This window comes from Pleurodeles waltl, chromosome 4_1 (genome assembly GCF_031143425.1).
Source record: "Pleurodeles waltl isolate 20211129_DDA chromosome 4_1, aPleWal1.hap1.20221129, whole genome shotgun sequence".
Lineage (NCBI taxonomy): Eukaryota > Metazoa > Chordata > Amphibia > Caudata > Salamandridae > Pleurodeles > Pleurodeles waltl.
Genome location: NC_090442.1, coordinates 543,510,234 through 543,528,928, shown reverse-complemented (window position 1 = coordinate 543,528,928; position 18,695 = coordinate 543,510,234). Strand labels below are relative to the sequence as shown.

At 42.9% G+C, this 18,695-nt stretch overlaps 1 protein-coding gene across 1 annotated transcript in view; it reads left to right on the top strand.

Annotated features, from left to right (window-relative positions):
* MET (MET proto-oncogene, receptor tyrosine kinase) overlaps window positions 1–18,695 on the top strand; it is a 412,414-nt gene that overhangs the window by 127,204 nt on the left and 266,515 nt on the right. The window lies entirely within an intron of this gene.

Genomic DNA, 18,695 nt, shown 5'->3' with positions numbered 1-18,695 from the left:
AAAAGGAGGCCAGTTTGCTGGAGCATGAATAGCACAAGGTTTCGCTGTAAAAGTTAAAGATCCGATATTTAAAAAAAAAATCCATGGCAGTAAGCACTATCAGTGCCAGGGAATACCTTCCCTGGCACTGATAGGGGTCTCCCTCACCCCCCACCCCGACTCCCTCCCCTACACCCCCCACCACCCATGCCACCCCCCAAAGGTGGCAGGGCCCCCCTCCCCACCCGACCCCCAACATCACATAACTCACACAAACACAACACGCATGCAGGCCCCAACAACACACACACACGCACACACACCGACATACATGCCAACATCCACACACACAGTCAGACACGCACACCCACATTCAAACATACACGCACACATCCATACAGACATACCCACAGACATACAGGCACTCATTCCCAAAAACGCAACACCCCCGCAAGCATACATGCACTCACACACCCCCTCTACATACACAGACGCACACCCCCATGCACGCACACAACACACAACAGCCCCCCTCCCCCCTCCCCTAACGGACGATCGACTTACCTGGTCCGTCGATCCTCTGGGAGGGGACGGCAGCCATGGGGGCTGCTCCGCCGACACCACACCGCCAACAGAACACCGCCACGCCGAATCACAGGATGTGATTCGGTGGGCGGTGTTCTGTTGGCGTGGCGGTGGAGGTGGAGCAACCTCCACTTCTCCGCCGCCCGCCAGTATGGCTGTTGGCGGCTTTCCGTCCGAAAGAGGACGGAGAGCAGCCAACAGTCATAATACACCGAGCGGCAAACCAGCACTACTGGCGGTCTTCCGCACGGCGGTCCCTCAGCGGTCTTGTAAAAAGAGCGCCGAGGTTGTAATGACCACCTAAGTCACTCAACATTAATTGATTATTTACGAGATCCATGAATTCCTCAATTAATGCTCTGTTGTCACTTGGTGAGTGATAGATGGCATTTAATCTGAAAAAGTGTTTGTGCAGTATGTGTAAAACTAGAGATAAGCTTTGAAATGCAGAGAAAGAGCAGTTGAGGGACTCTCTACATTGTCAGGATTCTTGGAAGATGGCAGCGATGTCTCCCCCTACTCTCCCAGCGCAACAATTTCTGATGATAGAGCAGTTTGGGAGAAGTAGAAGGTTCTTTATGTTATGTGATGTGTTATTAAACCGCGTCTCAAGTAGGGATTTGTAGGTCAAGATTATAGTGAGAGATAATGTCAGGGACTTCCAGCTTGTACTTTATTGCCAATCTACAGTTATGAAGCATGTAGCATAAGGTCGATATAACAGATTTGACGATAGGAGTGTCTAGAGGTGCTGTTGTTATAGGCATAACATTCCTGTGAGCCAGAGCCTGTGTTGAGTGGGACTGATGTTTAGGCAATGCCAGCTTTGCATGGGACTGAAGTTTATTCCTAGGTGACATAGTAGTCAGAATTATGTATTGGTTTGTATTGTTTGGAGACGAAGCAGTTGAGAGAGCTGAGGAAGAGAATGGGCAGCTTTAGCTGGTAAGTAGGTTTTCGATACTCGTTTGAGGTAGATCGGTTCAGAATCTCTTGAGACCAGGTCAAACATTGCTCCTTGTGTAGAGCACCAAGAATTATATGATCTCAGTTGAGGGAGCAGGGATTCTAGAAGAGAAGAAGGCCTGGAACTTAGGTGGGATATTGTGACATCAGTTTGCAGAGATTCAAGTGGGGAAGATCTACTTTCTGTTCCAAGGGATGTGCAGCTGAGGAAAGGGTTTCTATTGGGGATTAGCTAGGACTTTAGTCATTGGGAGAATGCTGTCATCGGTTTGATTTAAGATAGAGTGTTAGTGTGAAGTTCGTAGGTGCTGGTCTGTAGTTTGCAGCTGACGGTCACTTGTGTTGTGTTGTGTGTGTTGTGGTTGATTTGGGATTTGCATTGGTGAGGTGTGGTGCGTGTTGTAGAGGCTGAATTAGGGTGATTGTTGTAGATATTGGTTGTGAAAAGAGTTCAAAGTGATACCAGAAGGCATCGTATAGCAGAAAGGTGGGTAATGAGTGACTTCAGTGGAGATGTGGTGTGGCTGTTTCAGAAGGGTGGTTGATCAAGGAGGAGAAGGATTCCATTTGGTTAGTCTAGTCTGGTTGGCATGAGTAGGCTGATCGAGTTTGTTAGAAATTGGGTTTCCAGTTGGCAGAGGTATGCACCCTGTCCAAGCAGGAGTCACAATCCTCGTCAGGGTAAGTCAGTTACACACCATAAATTAACCTGTGCTCACCCTCTGGTACCTTGGCACAGTGCAGGCAGGCTTAACTTAAGAGACAATTTGTAAAGTATTTGTGCAACATGTAAAACAGTAATACAATGAAAACACTATGAAAAAGACTCCACACCAACTTAGAAAAATACATTATATTTTTATGAGTAAAACAAGACCTAAATAACAAAAGTCCAATCAGTAGAAGTCAGATATGAATGTTTCAAGAATATCTGCAATTGTAGTGCTTAGACGCTCAAAGCGCTAACTGTGAGTGGGAGTGTTGGCCGGTTATAGGGACCAACCATGTCAAACTGATAGAGTACCTTGTATGGTGGGTTACATCAAAGTCGATGGTCCAATGAGAGGTGCAGAGGAGACAAAGCGATGTGTCGGTTCCGATCCACGCAGTCAGAAATGTGTCATTTTCAAGCCTCCCAGTCATCTGTCCTCAAGCAGTGATGTGGTGTCGAACCCTTTGTGGTCAAGGTGATGCGTCATCGAGCCGTGCAGTCGACGAGGTAAAGGGGATCTGTTGGGGTGATGCATCAATCCTGAGCTGCGCAATCAGTGATGAATGTCCTCATCCTCAGTGGCAGCAGCGATGCATCAGTGTCAAGGCAAGATGCAGTGGTTCTGATCAGCACAGTGATGGCCATTTATGGAATATCCTCAGTCAGCACAGGCAAACCCACTTCCAAGGCCCAGGACAAGATTGGCACCACTTGGCAGGTCAGAACTCACTGTTGGCAGAGTCTAGCAGCTGTAGCAGAGATGAATGAAGTCTTTGATGTCCCCGAGACTTCAGAACAGGAGGCAAGCCAGCAAGCCCTTGGAGTCATTTTGGTTCTGTGGATGTAGAGATACAGGTCCAGTCCTTCTCACCCCAAGACAAGGAGGGCAAGGGGGTAGGCACAGCAAAGCAGATGTCCAGCAAAATCCATTACAGTTCCAGCAGTGTGACAGTCCCTTTAGCAGCACAGCAGTCCTTCTTCCTGGAAGAATGCCCTCTGGTCCAGAAGTGTACTGATTTAGTGGTGCCTGAGGTCCAGTACTTATACCCAGTTATGGGGAGACTTTAAAGTGAGGTTTATGAAGTGTACAAAGTTCCAGACCTTCTTTCCCTGGCTAAAGACACATTACAGGGGATATGCAGCCCTTTGTGGGGGCTCGGAGCACAGTCCATTCAGGTGTAAGTGTCAGTTCCTTCCTCCAATCCTGCCTAGGATGGGCTATCAACATGCAGATAGTCACTGAGTCACACCCATGCTCCCTTTGTGTGTGGCTGTCTGGAGGAAATGCCCAAGAGCCTAGCTGTCACCCACCCAGATGTGTATTCAGAGACAGGCAGAGCCACATCATGGTTAAAGTATGAAAATGCCAACTTTATCATAAGTTGTGAATTTAAATTGTGAATCCAGAGACACCAAACTCAAAATATCTATCCAGTCTCGATTGGAAGTTACACTTAGAATAATTTATTGAGGCAATCCCAAAGTTAACCTGTGGGAACTTTAAAGCACATGCACCCTGCCCTTGACTGCCCACGGCCTACCTTAGAGGTGACTTATCTGTATTAAAAAGGAAGGTTAGGGCCTGGCAAGTGGGTTACTTGCCAGGCCATCATGACAGTTTTAAAACTGCACATACAGGCTCTACAATGCCAGCCTGGACCGTGTATAAAAGACTACTAAAGTGGGTGTCACAGTCAGTGCTGCAGCTTACTGGTAGAATTTAATTTACATGCACTGGGTACATGTAGTGCACTTTACTAGAGACTTAAAAGTATATTAAATATGACAATTGTGGGTAAGTCAATGTTACCATGTTTTAGGGAAAGAGCACAAGCACTTTATTACTGGTCAGCAGAGGTAAAGTGCACAGAATCCTAGATCCAGCAAAAACAAAGTTAGCAAAACAGGGGGTCAGAAGGCAAAAAGTCAAGCTGACAGGTCTAACAGTGTAGCTATCAGTAGGGTGAAGGAGAAGTAGAATAGTCCAATTTGGTGTTTAGTATGTGTAGATAATTCCCTTTATTTGGTCAGATGAAGAGGGAAAGAGTGAGGGGTGGTATGAGAGGGTATTGCATTGTGAGATGAAGTGGAAATTGGGAAATCTGAGGGATTGCAGCAAGAGTTATTGTGGATAAAGAGGGTGTTGTTAGGGCTAGGAATCATTATGGGAGATTGATTGACCCTGTGTGTAGGTGCTGATAAGGTGTGAGGAGGTTCATAAAGTCTATGAGAGTAATCAGTGAGTAGGGAGAGTGTCTCTCGAGTGTTCGCTGATTGGTGTAAATTGATGAGGAAATTTATGATATGGGATGCATTATTCTGTGCGTAGTCAGATTGGGTGAAAATGTTACAGTGAGGGGGTGATGTCTAGTTCTGAGTAGTCACGTAATGGAACAAGTGGGGTATAAGTGCTAGCTGGAAGAAATTAGGGGTTTAGTGGAAACATGAAGAGGATAGAACTCATAGGACCAGATGTATCAAAGGGTTTTACCCATTCTGTGTCTATGGGAAAATATGTTCATACATATGGCCCATAGTTCTTGAGTGTGAATTGGTGGGGGATGACAGGTATGGCTGAGATTAGGAGTTAGGTGGGATCAGTATGTTGGGTATTGGACTTGGGGTCTCTGTGTGTGGGTTGATGGGGGAGCAAAAGTGAGTGAGGTCTTGTTGTATGTGAAGAGAAGTGTGAATGCAGCCAATTAGAATGTCAGGAGGGGCGACAGAAGGGATTGGTGATAAGGAGATGTACATCAGTGAACTAAGTCATTATCTTGCCATTGTTTTGATGAAATGGTGATTGAATGATTGAATAGAAAGGAGAGTTAAAGTCTAAGCTTGCAGCACAAAGAATGTTGGAGGATTTATTAAGGATATATTTAGCCATCTTTGATCAATACCTGTGGAAGATATTGATCCAAGATGTAGTGACGCAGGTGAAGAAGATGATGTCTGTGTTGAGCCTCCCTTAATTCCCAGTATGATATTGATTGGGAAAGAGGATGTCTGGACTTTTCTCTACGGTATTGTTATTTCATTTTTTCAGTGAAGTTTAGGAGAGGTTAGGAGGATATATAATCTTAAGAGTTGGCACCTACCTTTTTCAGCTTGTCTGTCATTGTTGACTACTTGATCAGAGTGCTGGTCTGGATAGAGGTCATGTGACCTAGGGTCACAAGGAGGTGCAAAATGGATGACTATATCAAAGGTATGTAATTCATTTTGCTCACTGAATTAAGGAGGACTACCTGGTTTTAGGGTAGAAACATGAGGGGAAAGAGGCAAAGGGTAAGATGATTTGATGTTGGGGTGCTCAGCTGACTCTGATTCACCCCACTCAGTTAATGAACAGTACATCCCATGTCAGATTTTCATTTTTCACTCTGTTGCCTCCTGCCACTGAGTCACCAGGAAAGCTTCACGGATACCACCAGGGATCTTTGGCATCCAGTGTGCAACTCCTCGTTGTGATGTGGCTCTGGAGAGTCTTCAGTTGAGGTGGGGTTTGTATTTAGCTTCTGCAGCATGTAATTGGTAATCTGCAGTTAGAGTCGCCACCTGACTGATTTTCTACTGGCACCACTGGTATTTTGATGTCCCAGCCAGTACAAAAATAAGAAAAATCATCCAAAGCTGGTATTTTTTAGCCTTTATCTGTGCATACTCAAAAAACAAATAAGAATAGAAAGCAATTTTCAATTTGTTCTACACCTGCATTAATGATTCATGCCTAATGATGAAAGCAAACAAAGACAGAAAATTAATGTTACAATAGAATACATACAATTTTGTTTAAAGTCATTTTTTGCATCATGCTTAGGTCTTTTCAGACTATTAAAAGAACAACAATTGGCCAGAATTGTTTTCTTAGAAAGGTGGTAACTTTATGCAGTGATCAGGAAGGGTAGAGGGGTATAGTGACTGGAAGGCAGGAACTCATGGCTTCTTCCTGTAGATGAAGGTATAGAGTCTTCTACTGAGGCAGGGGGTTGATAATTAGTGGCTGCAGCATGTAGTTGAGCATCTGTGGTGATTAGGATAGGCCACATGGTCTAGTGACAGGGTAGCAGGATGGCATGGCTGCTCCCAGTGAATGTAGGGGGAATGGGAGGGATGAATCTTACTTATTCTTGTGGTGGAAGTCTTGTTTCTATGGCTTCTCCATTTTTGGTGGCCTTTCTTTATTTTCCATGTATTTCCTGTAGTGGCATTCCTTCTTCAGTTACAATGTTTTTCCTGTAGTGGTGGCTCTTCTTATGTTTCCATGTATTATCTGTAGTGGTGGTCCTTATTTAGTTTTCATGTTTTTCCAGTAGTGGCAGTCCTTACCCAGTTTCCATGTATTCCATGTAGTAGTGATCCTTTTTCAGTTTAGATGGCTCTTGATATATGGACCTGCTGCACCAGGTAGAGGTCCCAATGCAACAGGGCAGGTCACCACTGATTTCCAATAGAGGCGTGGAGGCTTTTATGCTGGTGTTCACCATGGGGTTTGGGGTATCCTTCCTAGGCTGTGAGCTCATGGAAGACCTTTCATGGTGTCAGTCACCTTGATAGGCTGTTCAATATGCAGGAAGTCTCCCAAAATAGTTCTAAAGTTCTGCACTGCTTGGGTGATTCCGGGTGTCATTTAGGAATATATACTTACTGAACACTGATGGAACATGATATGCTACTGAATGGTAACGAAGCAGAAAAAATTGCCAGTTGACTGGTTGATCAGTTGAGAGAAATACAGCTGATGGCTGATGGTTGTAAGAGGCTGGCTCTCTATGTAGTGTACAAAAATGATGTGCACTGTGCAGAGAGTCCAAGCAACCCCATCTTGGTTTACAGAGGTAAAATGCTCTAATTTTAGAGCACCGAATGCTCTAATTTTTGTGGTAGCTTGGTCAAGCAGTTAGACCAATCTAGGAGAAGTGCTAGGCATATGTTGTACTCACAGTATCAATAAAAGTGGGACACACTCAAAGGAATACCTCAAGACGAATTTACAAATATACTTCAGATTTTTATGATTTTTCCAAGACCAACATCATCAAAATTGGGTAAGTACTTTAAGCTATGATTTTTCAAAGTTTAGCAAAAATAGTCTTTTTGTGCATAATTACGCACCATAGGAATCAATGGCAGAAAACTTTATAAATGCATATAAAATCAGGCAACGAGTTTACCAATGATTTTAGGTCTAGGTCATTGAGGGGGCCTATTGGCCAGCCAGAGAAGATTTGGCGGTTCCTGGTTCAAGCAGGAGCAGCTGCTTAAAGTCTTGGAGCTGGTGCTGGACAGGCGAAGGGGACCACTTGGAAATGCACTGCACAGGTGGAATTCAAGATGTGTCTAGTGGGTCCCATTGGAATGTAGAGGTTGCAAGGAGTGGGGGACTCTTAGAGCGCTGCTAGTCCTCTGGTGCATGGGCCAGGGAGGTCAGTCGAAGAGCAGACAGGTCAGCTAAGAATTGTGCTCAAAGGTGTCCTTAAAACCCGGAGACTGGTCACTTGGAGAGTGGTTTGCAGGTCAGTAGGACCACTCTGCTGGTGGTTCTTGGGTGTCCTGAAGTCCCTCGACTAGTGTTGGCTTCGAGTCCTCAGAGAGTCCAGAGCAGACTTTTCTTCTGGGTGTCCGAAGTTGGAGGTCCAGTACCCCTAGCTACAGCCTGGTTCAACCACTAGAGGTCGCAGTGCGACCATACTTGGCACACTTGCAGGGTCTATCCTCTGAGCCTGTCTGGTGAAACTTTGTCTGGCTGCTGTGTTTGGTTTCTTGGTCAGCAGACGGTCAGTGAACTGGACTTCACTGGCTTCTGCTTCTTGCTTGTAGGGAGTGATGCCTTCACTCTGGAGGTAGGGCCTTGGCTATTTTTAGAAGGTTTGAGGCAATCAGGGTTTCTTAGAGTCCGTCCAATGTCCAGTCAACCCCTCAGCAGCAATTGTAGAGTCCTGGATGCAGCAGACAGGGTTTGGCACTTTTATTTTGATGCAGCAGGACTTCAGTTCTGGAGCCTTGGGTCTTCTTTGTTGCTGGCCTTCTTGTATCCATTGAATTTAATCTGCAGGTCTAGGGATATCCACTAAATACTGCATTTAGGGGTTGTTTAGGGAAGTACCTAGCAGTGGTCAATGAGACATCCACCCTAGGGTGGCTACTCCCACTATGTGACCCCTTCCTGTGGGCAGAGGTCACACACCATATCCCTGATGGGCTATTTTTCTACTGTGCAAGATGGAGGACAATGAAATTGAGAGGTCACTTCACCTGCAACACCTTGGGAGTGGTGCAGGTTGGGGTGGCCACGACTCCTTGTCTTTGTGCGTTTTCCCACCGTTGCTCCCACCAAAAGTGGGGATTTGCAACGGGCAACTATCTGTAAGGCTAGGTGTTGAGTTTCAAGGGCAGCAAGCCCTTTGCAGGCAGGGCAGTGCACATTCCTGGGAGAGGAGATGTAACACCTCTGCCCAGGAAGGGCCTTGTTTTCTGGTCCCAGAGAGCACTGGCCCTCATCCAAGGGATCCAGAATCTTGTCTGGTGGTGGCAGGCTGGTCAGGACCGGCCAGCAACCATGTCACGGTTAGTGTTTTCAGGGATTGCCTTTAAAGTGGCCCCTGGTTACATTTCACAATAACTCCAATACTGATACCAGTTTGGATGTAATGTTCTGAGTTGTTTGATACCAAACAACCCAAGGTTCAGCGTGACCATCATGTAGTTGTGAAACTCATACTGACCGGTGTCCAGCACATGCATTTAAAATGGCAGCACTATACACTTACTATGTCCCAGGTTTGGAAAGGCCACAGTGGGGACATCGTGCACCCTTCCTCAGAACTGGAAGGCCTGCCAGAGGGGTGGCTTACCTACATTGCATGCAGTGTGTAGTGGACATGCCACACAGGCTGTGTGTCATGCTGAGTTTGTATTTTAGGATTACACCAGGACACTCAGCCTGCAATGGCAGTGCTAGGTGCCCTTGGATGCATTGTCTCTGAGGGTGGCAAAACCTGTGCTGCTGCCTTAGAGGCCTTCCCTTAGTACCTCATGCCCTGGGTACCAAAGTAGCAGTTACTAGGGACTTACAGTGGCAGCTAAAAGTGTTGCCCTTTGTATCAATATGTTTGCAATTTTAGGGAAAGCACTCTGGCACTGGGGACCTTGTTAGCAGGATCCCAGTGCACTCCAGTCAAAGTTGCATCCAGAAACCAGGCAAAAAGTGGGGGAGTACTGCAACAGGGTGCCAGTTTCCCACAATGGTCACCTGAGGCACCTTCCAAGTGAGTCTATGTAATAATAGCTGCTGCAAGGCATAGTACTTCATGAGTATTCATAACTGAGCAACTTCAGGGCCCGCACTACATACAGGGTGCACTGTCCTTGTTCACATCATGGTCACCTTGATATAGGTGTGCTGAACACAGACTGGGACAGTAGCACCACAGTCCTGTTACAGAGGGGGGCACATTGCTATCACAGTGCTATTACAGAGGGACCAGATAAGTATCTACAGCCCCTTCTGTAAGACCAAGTAGCCCAGGGGGCACAAGAAGTGGAAGAACTCACTCTTAGTGTAATACGGTACAAAGTGAGTATGCCTATGGAACAGACAACTAGACTTCTACCTTCTCCACTGCAAACTCTTAGTACTTTTCTTTTGCCTGAAGCAATCGGAGGAAGAGACTTTAGAATTACAAAAATGTGATCTTAACCGCAGTGTTCCTTGCCTCCTAATGCATTTTCTTTCCTCATTCACATTACCATCTATATTCATGTATGTGGCATCTGTCTTCACCTTCAAAGTGCCTCCACTGTGAGCTGTGGACAGAACGTTCCCTGGGATGTTTGCATTGAAAAATAGAAAAAATGAAACTTCCCAATAAAAAGGTTTAGCTAGGGAAATTTAAATAAACGTGAAAGAATTCAGTAGGAACTGTTGCCACTTGCGCCTGGCGTTTGGCTCTTAGTTCCTATGTAGTCTTGAAACAATGTGAGAGAGGCGCTGCGCCAAGAGACTCCCTCACAGAACAAAAAAAGTACTCAGAAATCTTTTATGAAATGGTGGCAGCTGCCGGCTAACATGCATTTACTTGCACACGCAGTTTTTTCTTACTTTCAGTTCTTACATTTGTTCTATAAAGAAAAATTTTTATTAGATGCAAACTGAACTTTTCATTACTCTTAAACACGCCACTTACTGAAAGTCCATATTTGATTAATTTTTTTATAGCCTTTACAAATAGCAATCAAGAAGAAAGCCAAATATACATTACATTAACTGTATTAGAGAGAAGGTAAAGGAGCCTAGTGCTTTGTGGGACAGGGTCTGTGTTAGGTACTACGTATTACAAATCCAGGAGACTACCCTTGTGGACAGGCCTTCCTTTCTGAGGCACCCTCCCAGTAGGTATCACGTACCTTGGATGATGTTTGTGGTCTTTGTGGCCTTAAAAGAAACGGGTGTGCTTCTGACACCTTAGTTACCCATGTATGTCCAAGAGGTATATTGCTGATGAAAGAAGGTGGGTTCATAGGGTTCCTGGTTGAAATGATTGTCAAATGTTCTTCAGGGATTGGAAGCACAGTGCATGACCTCAGTGCAGAAAGGGACTGTTGTTTTCTCACCCTCTGAGGCTAGATATTCAGCCTTTGCAACCAGTTTGTCAGTAGTCGCTATGGTTTCACAAACAGCAGGAGATAGCATAGCTAGAACACAAATCCAATATTTCACATTTGAACAACAAAGTACTTGATTAGATGTTCCCACGTCAACATTTCTCTGTGAGGCAGAGCCCAGGTGATAAAGATAGTAGTAGCCCTAAGGTCTAATTATGTCTTTGAAACGCTGCCCTTTTAAATCCCTCGATCCATAGTCTCCAACCTTAATACCGAGATAAAGTTGTTTATTTAGGAGAAGTCACGACAGAGGATAAAGATGTTAATAAACAAGAACACGCAAAGGTGGGAGTCCTTTGCCCACGGATTACAGATCCATATTACGTGACTCAGCAGCTATACAATCTGGTTTGTTTTCTGTTTGACCAAAACATGAAAAGCAGTTGTTGTCAATGGGAGTTTAGACACTTCCCATGTTGGGTTGTAAGTCAGACCCTCCCAACCTTCACAGTCTGATCCTCAAAGCCTAGCAAAGCCTGGAAGGTCTACTCATAAACTGCTTATGATTGACTTTCTCAGTATCGTGCCAGGCCCCGTATGGCACAACACAGCAATAAAGATAGCCACTCAGACAATTCACAGGACACCATGGTAAACACAGGGTATTCTCACAATAACCTAACTCTTAGAAGGCAACATATTCAAGCGTTTCCCTAACCTATGCATTGATTTTGACAACAGACAGTGGAGACATGAAAGAACATTATCCCACTGCTTATGCCACAAGTTGGGATCACCACCAGTTGCTCTACTAGAATGGCCTCTGTTGAAATACTTAAGAACATTGAAGACCTTTAAGAGTGTGGTTGTGGGCATATATAGAATGGTTAGTCATGCTGATACTTATTTTCTGTCCTGGCTATTGTTGTCTATTGCAGTTCTGGCAGCAAGTGATAAACATTCACATTTCCGAAGATGCATGGCCATTGTTACTCATCCTCCCCTGATAGATATATGAGAGGTGCATTTGGAATTCTCCTAATTTAAGAATCTAAAAAACTGGTATTGGACGTCTGCTGTATGACATAATGTGGGTTTACTCCCTTACTCAACATGCTTTATACGTTCTGACTAACCTCTCCTGCAATTTGCATCTTGGCCAAGTATACTGAGTTGTTGACGGAAGAGCTGAAAGAAACTCTACAATGTTTTGGGCTTCCCCTCACAGCAAATAGCACTGATGCACTGTCCTCTGAGGTGGCCAGTCATGGTGACTGCAGAATTGTCATAGCACTATCTGCTGCCAAAATATGCATCGTAATGCACTGAAGAAAATGCATTACCCCTAGCCTAGTAGAATGGCTCACTTAATTGCCATTTATCGGCTCTGTGATGGTGTGATTTATAGAATCCAAAACTATGGGATCGCTTTCTCTGTAGATAAAAATTGTCTCATAAGAGATAGCATAATAAGATAATAGATGATGTATTCAGAACAATGGTATAATATGCCTTTGGGACTTACTCTGTTCTCCCGCCCTCATTTTTAGACTTTGCCAATTGTTTTCTGCTCTGCTATGCTCGTTCTTTATTTATGTCTCTATACAACTTTTGCCTCAGCCATACACAGAAAGGCAAACCCCTGCTCAACACAGGCTTTGGCCATCTGTACTGGGGCTTGGCTGCCAGGTACAGCCCACAACTCTTGATTGGTATCCAACCTCTGGCCAAAGGCCGAACCGCAGCACGGTTATTTGCAGGACCTTGCCTCCAGCCAGTACCTCAACACTTCATGGCAGTCAACTTCAACTTGGCATGGCCTTCAACACTGTGCTGTGAGGGCACCAGAGGCTGGAGTGAAGTCAGGCCCTTGTTCCACTTTGCTGCTTGCAACTAAAATCCAGGTGTGGCTATTGGGCAATCACAGCATTATTGGGCTATTGTTTTCATTTTTTCCAGAATTTGTAAATCACTTGGGCTTGGGGGGTCAGGTTAGGTTTACCTTGCCATCTTATTTCCGTTTTCCCATTATTTTTCGTAACACTGGTCTTGGTGCACCATTTCTGTAATGGCCAGTGAAACAGAATTTGAACTGCAAATTCTCAATTGCCGTGTAAAGTATTTTGTCTGCTCAGCTTATTCTCACCCTTGTAAAATGTGGCTGTCTCCCATTTGCAGACGTTTGGGCACCCAAAGCCACCTTGTTGCTCTCCGAATTTTAAGGTCTGTTTGTAGCTTAACATTTGCTATGCGAGTAGCCACGTTTCTGGGTGCAATGTGGATGCTCTGTAGAAAGGTACTTTCTTTCCCTGCCATAATTAGTTGATGGTTAATCTTTGTTTTTTTAGTGCTGAATTGTGATGTTTTATGCTCTTACAGTGTATTTTAAGTTAGGATCAGTATCAAGAATGCTTAGTGCCTCATTTGCATTGTTTAAATTACTAATTTATATATATTCTTGTACTTCTATGGCCCTGGTGACCAACATAAAATTTTTGATAAAGTGAAATGTATAATGTATATATTATATTATATTATATTATATTATATTATATTATATTATATTATATTATATTATATTATGGTGTAATATATATTTTTTGTGATCACCCCATATTTTGCTGACTGGTAACCCTTGCCCCACACAGCTTTTGAAGACTTGTCAAAATGTGCCAAAGTTATTAGCAAACCAAAAAATCTATTTCCTCTGATAACTAGGTCCTAACTTTAACTACACAATGGGAACTGTGGCAGCGACTGTGTGCGTTGTGGGGTTGGCTTTACATGTAGTAATAACATAACACTTTTTTCTAAAAACCATAGAAATTCACTGAATAAAACAAAGGTTAAAGTGATGTTATAGTTTGGAATGGCAATTATATCTTACTTTGCACTTACACAAACCCAGAAATTAACTGAAAAAATGAAGGTGAAAGTAACATTATAATTCGGTGAAAATTTCAATGATAAAATATTTTTTTTAAATTAAAAAAAACACTGAAATTCACCAGCTATAGTCATCTCTATTAACTATGAGCCTGATTTAGAACCTGGCAGAGAGGGTTACTCGGTCACTTTGGTGACGTATGTCCCGTCCTCTGATTTATGATCCCATTATAGCCCATTATAGCCTATGGCGATCGTAATACGGAGGACAGGATATCTGTCATGTTTATGATGCAGTAACCACTCTGCCAGGATCTAAATCAGGCCCTTTAACTCATGTCATAAAGTAACTTTAACTCATGCCCTCACCATGCACTTCTAATTAGTTCACATATTACATCACTTATGACATGTTCTATGACACCGTTGATGACATCACTGCAACATGTGTGAAAACAATGCGAGGCCCCCCTCCCAATATTCACATTTAGACACATCCAATTGTATTAAAACTCCAGTGAGTATTTTTGGCGAAGACACATCCTTGAAATTTAACACAAGTTTTGCAATGTCCAATCCACTTCAAAAGTTTATTGAAACAAATCTTCAAATCCCACGGCAACCATCCATGGAAATACACTCCAAGCCAGCCAACACGTGTTTCGTCATGGGAAACTCTTAAGTCCCAAATGACTTCTTCAGGGCTTATATATGCGCTATCCAAAACAACAGAAAATCTTCCCCGTTTTCGTAGCTGCTGTCAATAATGTGACAGTTAAATATAATTTGTTTACGCCTCAATTCGAAGACCCTGCTTCATATACGAAAGTTTGAAGTATAATTGTTTCCATCCAGGTACCATCAAAAACTAGTCCGCTTGATGACGTACTCGCAAGACGCGTTCCGAATAAGTGAACGCCGCCATCAAGCGGACTAGTTTTTGATGGTTTGAAGATTTGTTTCAATAAACTTTTGAAGTGGATTGTACATTGCAAAACGTGTGTTAAATTTCAAGGATGTGTCTTCGCCAAAAATACTCACTGGAGTTTTAATACAATTGGATGTGTCTAAATGTGAATATTGGGAGGGGGGTCTCGCATTGTTTTCACAAGGGTTGGGTTTAGTTTAAACCAGAAAGGGATGGGTGTTTTCCCTTGTGTAGGCACTCCACATTAACTATTATACTCTGGTCAACTAGTATCTTGAGCGCTGTTTCCCCGGTATTACACCCTATCAATTTCACTGCAACATGTGAAATTACATCATTGATGACAAAACTGTGCATGGCAGGGGCCCAAGTTATAGTTACCTTAAGACACAAGTTATAGTTATGAGAGATAATTATAACTGCTGGGGAAAAAACTATACATATATTTATATATATGTAGTTTTTTTTCCCCTACTGGCGGTCGCCAGTGGGTAGTTATAGTTAGGACCATATTTCCATAGAAAAAAGCATTTTTTTGATTTGTCTATATCTTTGGTGTCGTTTGATGAATCTTCATGAAATTTTCCGAAAAACGTATGCACAAGTTATAGGTACCTTGGTGCACGAGTTATAGTTACTTGAATTATCTCTTACTATAAAAGCTAAAGCTGAATATATATACATAATTATTCCTGTTAATTACACTGGCTGCAATGTAGTTATTGCAGACTTTTCACTGAAAAGGTACTTTTTTTTTTTACTAATAACTTTGGTGCCCTTGGTGGGGTACGCACAGTGCCTGGTCAGACAACAGGCTCTGTGGCTAATCTCCATTGCACATGGCAGAAGGCCATGTGCAGAGCGAGTTGGCTGCTGGCTGTCTACATCAGGTTGGGTGCAGGGCCTGGCAGCTGGGAGGGGCTTTGCCACCCAATGCAGGTTGGGTGAAAAGAAATCTACAGCAAAATAAATATACAGCCCAATGCAAGCACTGAACTAAAATGTTTTAGGGTTTTAAGAACTATTTGAATGTTGAATAATATATTCTCCGGATCCAATCAAAAATCTGCAGCAGTTCATTAAGATTTGTGGACCCTCTGTGAAAATCCCAAAAAGTAGGCCTGGGTGGGTTTTGAACCACAGATCCCAAAAGGCTTAAAATGTGGAAAAATTGAACACTGAATCTGTGACATTAAAGTTGCTTGTATGTAACTGCTTCTTTTAAAGGGCATATTGTAATTCACTTCAATTTCATTTTTATTTCTTTAATTTAATAATAATTCTACATGTTATATTATATTTTATTACTGAATAAAAATTAATATTATATGGTGTTTTGCAATACATTTAAAATATATAATACATTTATTACAATGTACAATTTTTGTCTTTAATAATTGGTAAAAGTATATTTAAGAATATGTTTAAAGTTACTAAATGAATGTATGTAATGGTGTAATTTAGATATATAGTTTTAAAATAATAACGTTTATTTTAACTTATGGTAATGTTAATTACACTTAAATTCATATGCTTATTACTATACCGTCAATATTTTGAACCTCGATTTTGTAATAGCCAACATTTATGCACTTTACAATATATGTGTGTGTGAAGTCGATTTTATGTCAATATTTTGACAATTATATTTTGGTACTACAACATTTTTGTGGTCAATATTTTGACATCCATCCACCTATGTATTGTATTGCGGCTGGTGTAAAGTGAAAAACATGCAAAGGGAAGGTGTAAGTAACTTTCCAAGGTGGTGAATACTATGTTTCCCACCTGGGAACGTCAATTTTTGCTGATGTTCACATGAATGCTTTTGGAAGCGTTTCTGTATTGGGAGTCATTTTCTACAGGTGCATGATTATGCAAAAACCCACACATTTTATGTGTTTATCTATGTCTACATAGTCACCCAACTTGAAATGCTCTCTTTCCCAGCCCTAATCCCAAATTAACAAGGGTACAAAAATCACACTGGTCATTTCTTGCCACGGTTTTAAGTCTACGTATCCTAATTCTTTGAATCCCATTGCAGAATTTGAGAACACAGCTTTATGTGCACCCGGGTACTTTTTCAGTATGCAATAAAATGTGTGATTCGGGCCCCCAATATAAAAATAGAGTAGCTATATGTATCAAAGTTGAGGTTAATGCCCTTGTCCTGGCCTTTTGCCACAGGGCTTGAAATAATAGTCTTGCATAACAGTGATACCAATAGCCAACACTCTAGAAGCAACATCAGCGATGTCATTATCGTCAAATGTCAGGGATGTTTCTCATACACCAAGGATATACATCAAAATTATGCAATGAATTGCCAGACCGATGTCCCCAGCGCCCACAGTATGTCAAGGATCAGCCACTATTATAGAAGGAATACGCAAAATGTTTTAGGATTCCCCAACTTTTGTCAAAGATAGTCTGTACTAGGTTAATGATAGCTTGAACTTTGATGTCTGAAATATGTCAATGATAGGCCAATATTAAACAATGTATAGTCAAACTGTTGTCAAGAATGCCTCCTGTATGTCAAACATAGGCCAAAGCTACACGTCTTAAGGCTCACTAATGATCTACCAACCCCTGTCACACACCCCGACATTGATAAACATGCTTGCATACACATTTGCACAAACACAAGGATTCAATGGCTTATTTTGCACATGTTCACATACATGCACACATTTCCACAAACATACACACACAAATAATTCAGTTTCTTGCCCTGTGCCCCCTACTCTTACCTGTGGTGATGATCCAAGCTGGCTAATATGCGATCCTTGTTCCCAGCTCACAATGCCCTCAGGATGGGTGAATAGGAAAGCATGAGAAGGGAACTTGGTCCAGGCGCACCAACCTCTGGTGTTCCAGCCATGTCCATGGTCCAGGAAATGGAGAACAGCTTTATACCTCCAGAGCTCTGAAGATTCCTAAAACCTTCAAAATTGGATGCAGTGTTGAAACAAAGGCCCAGCAGCCCCTGTGGTGAGGCGGGCACCAAGCTTAAGAGGGGCCCCTCAGGTCAGCATCCTGGCCTGAGAGCTCCTGAAGGACCCTGGAGGGGGGCCTCAATGTTCTTTGCAGGCCCCCCCCCCCTCCACTTTCATTATGCCACTGGCTAGAGGTACAAAGTAGAAGCCTGGAGCAGAACGGGCAGGGAGCCAAAAGCCCAGGAAATCAGATTGGGGCGGTTTGGGATAAAAAGAGTTAGGCAGCTGTGAAATCAGAGATCCATGTATGTAGCTTTTGCTGATTAGAGGTCTGTGTTTTTCCAAGATCCTGGCTACGCCTCTTGTTGGTTCACCATTATTTAGGTGAGCGAATGAGAGGAGGATACCAGATAAAGGTGATTAGGCTGTGTTAAGGGTGAAACTTTTTGTATTCATAGCTTAGGAAAACTACTGCTTTTGGCTGCGAATGCTTCCCTCCCCATGCCTCCCAGACACACACATTCCAGGTAGAAGGAGCCCACATTTACATTCCCAGTATGTGAGCATGTTCCTCTCTGCTTTACTTCTACTGCCAGGCCCTCACTACGTGAGTGTAGCAGACATGGACTGGTGGTGCTGTGCCACAAACACCTCCATTGATGGGATGTACATGTATTTCACCCCTCCTTTTATTTCAGTACACACATTTAGTATACTCCTTTGAACTATATTACAAAATCGTATGCAGAATACATTTTCATTAACTTTTGATCCTAGGCATAAAGAGCGAGCCATTTGTTAAAAAGTGCAACCCTGTAAGGTGTGTAATATCTTTAGACTTGTAAACCTCCCAATCAGTAATCGAGGCGCCTACTTCACGTGTTCGAACTTAGATTCTCCCCGTGGTTGTAAACAGTATTGCATATACAAATGTACTATGTTGAAAAAACGAATTTGGAATTCTTTGATATTATATTTTAATGAAGTTTTGCATTGAAGAGTTATTTATGGCATGTATATCCAGAATAATGCCGGTAAAACACAATCTCTTATTTAGTATGGAGTACGCATTACTGTATCACGACCAGCACTT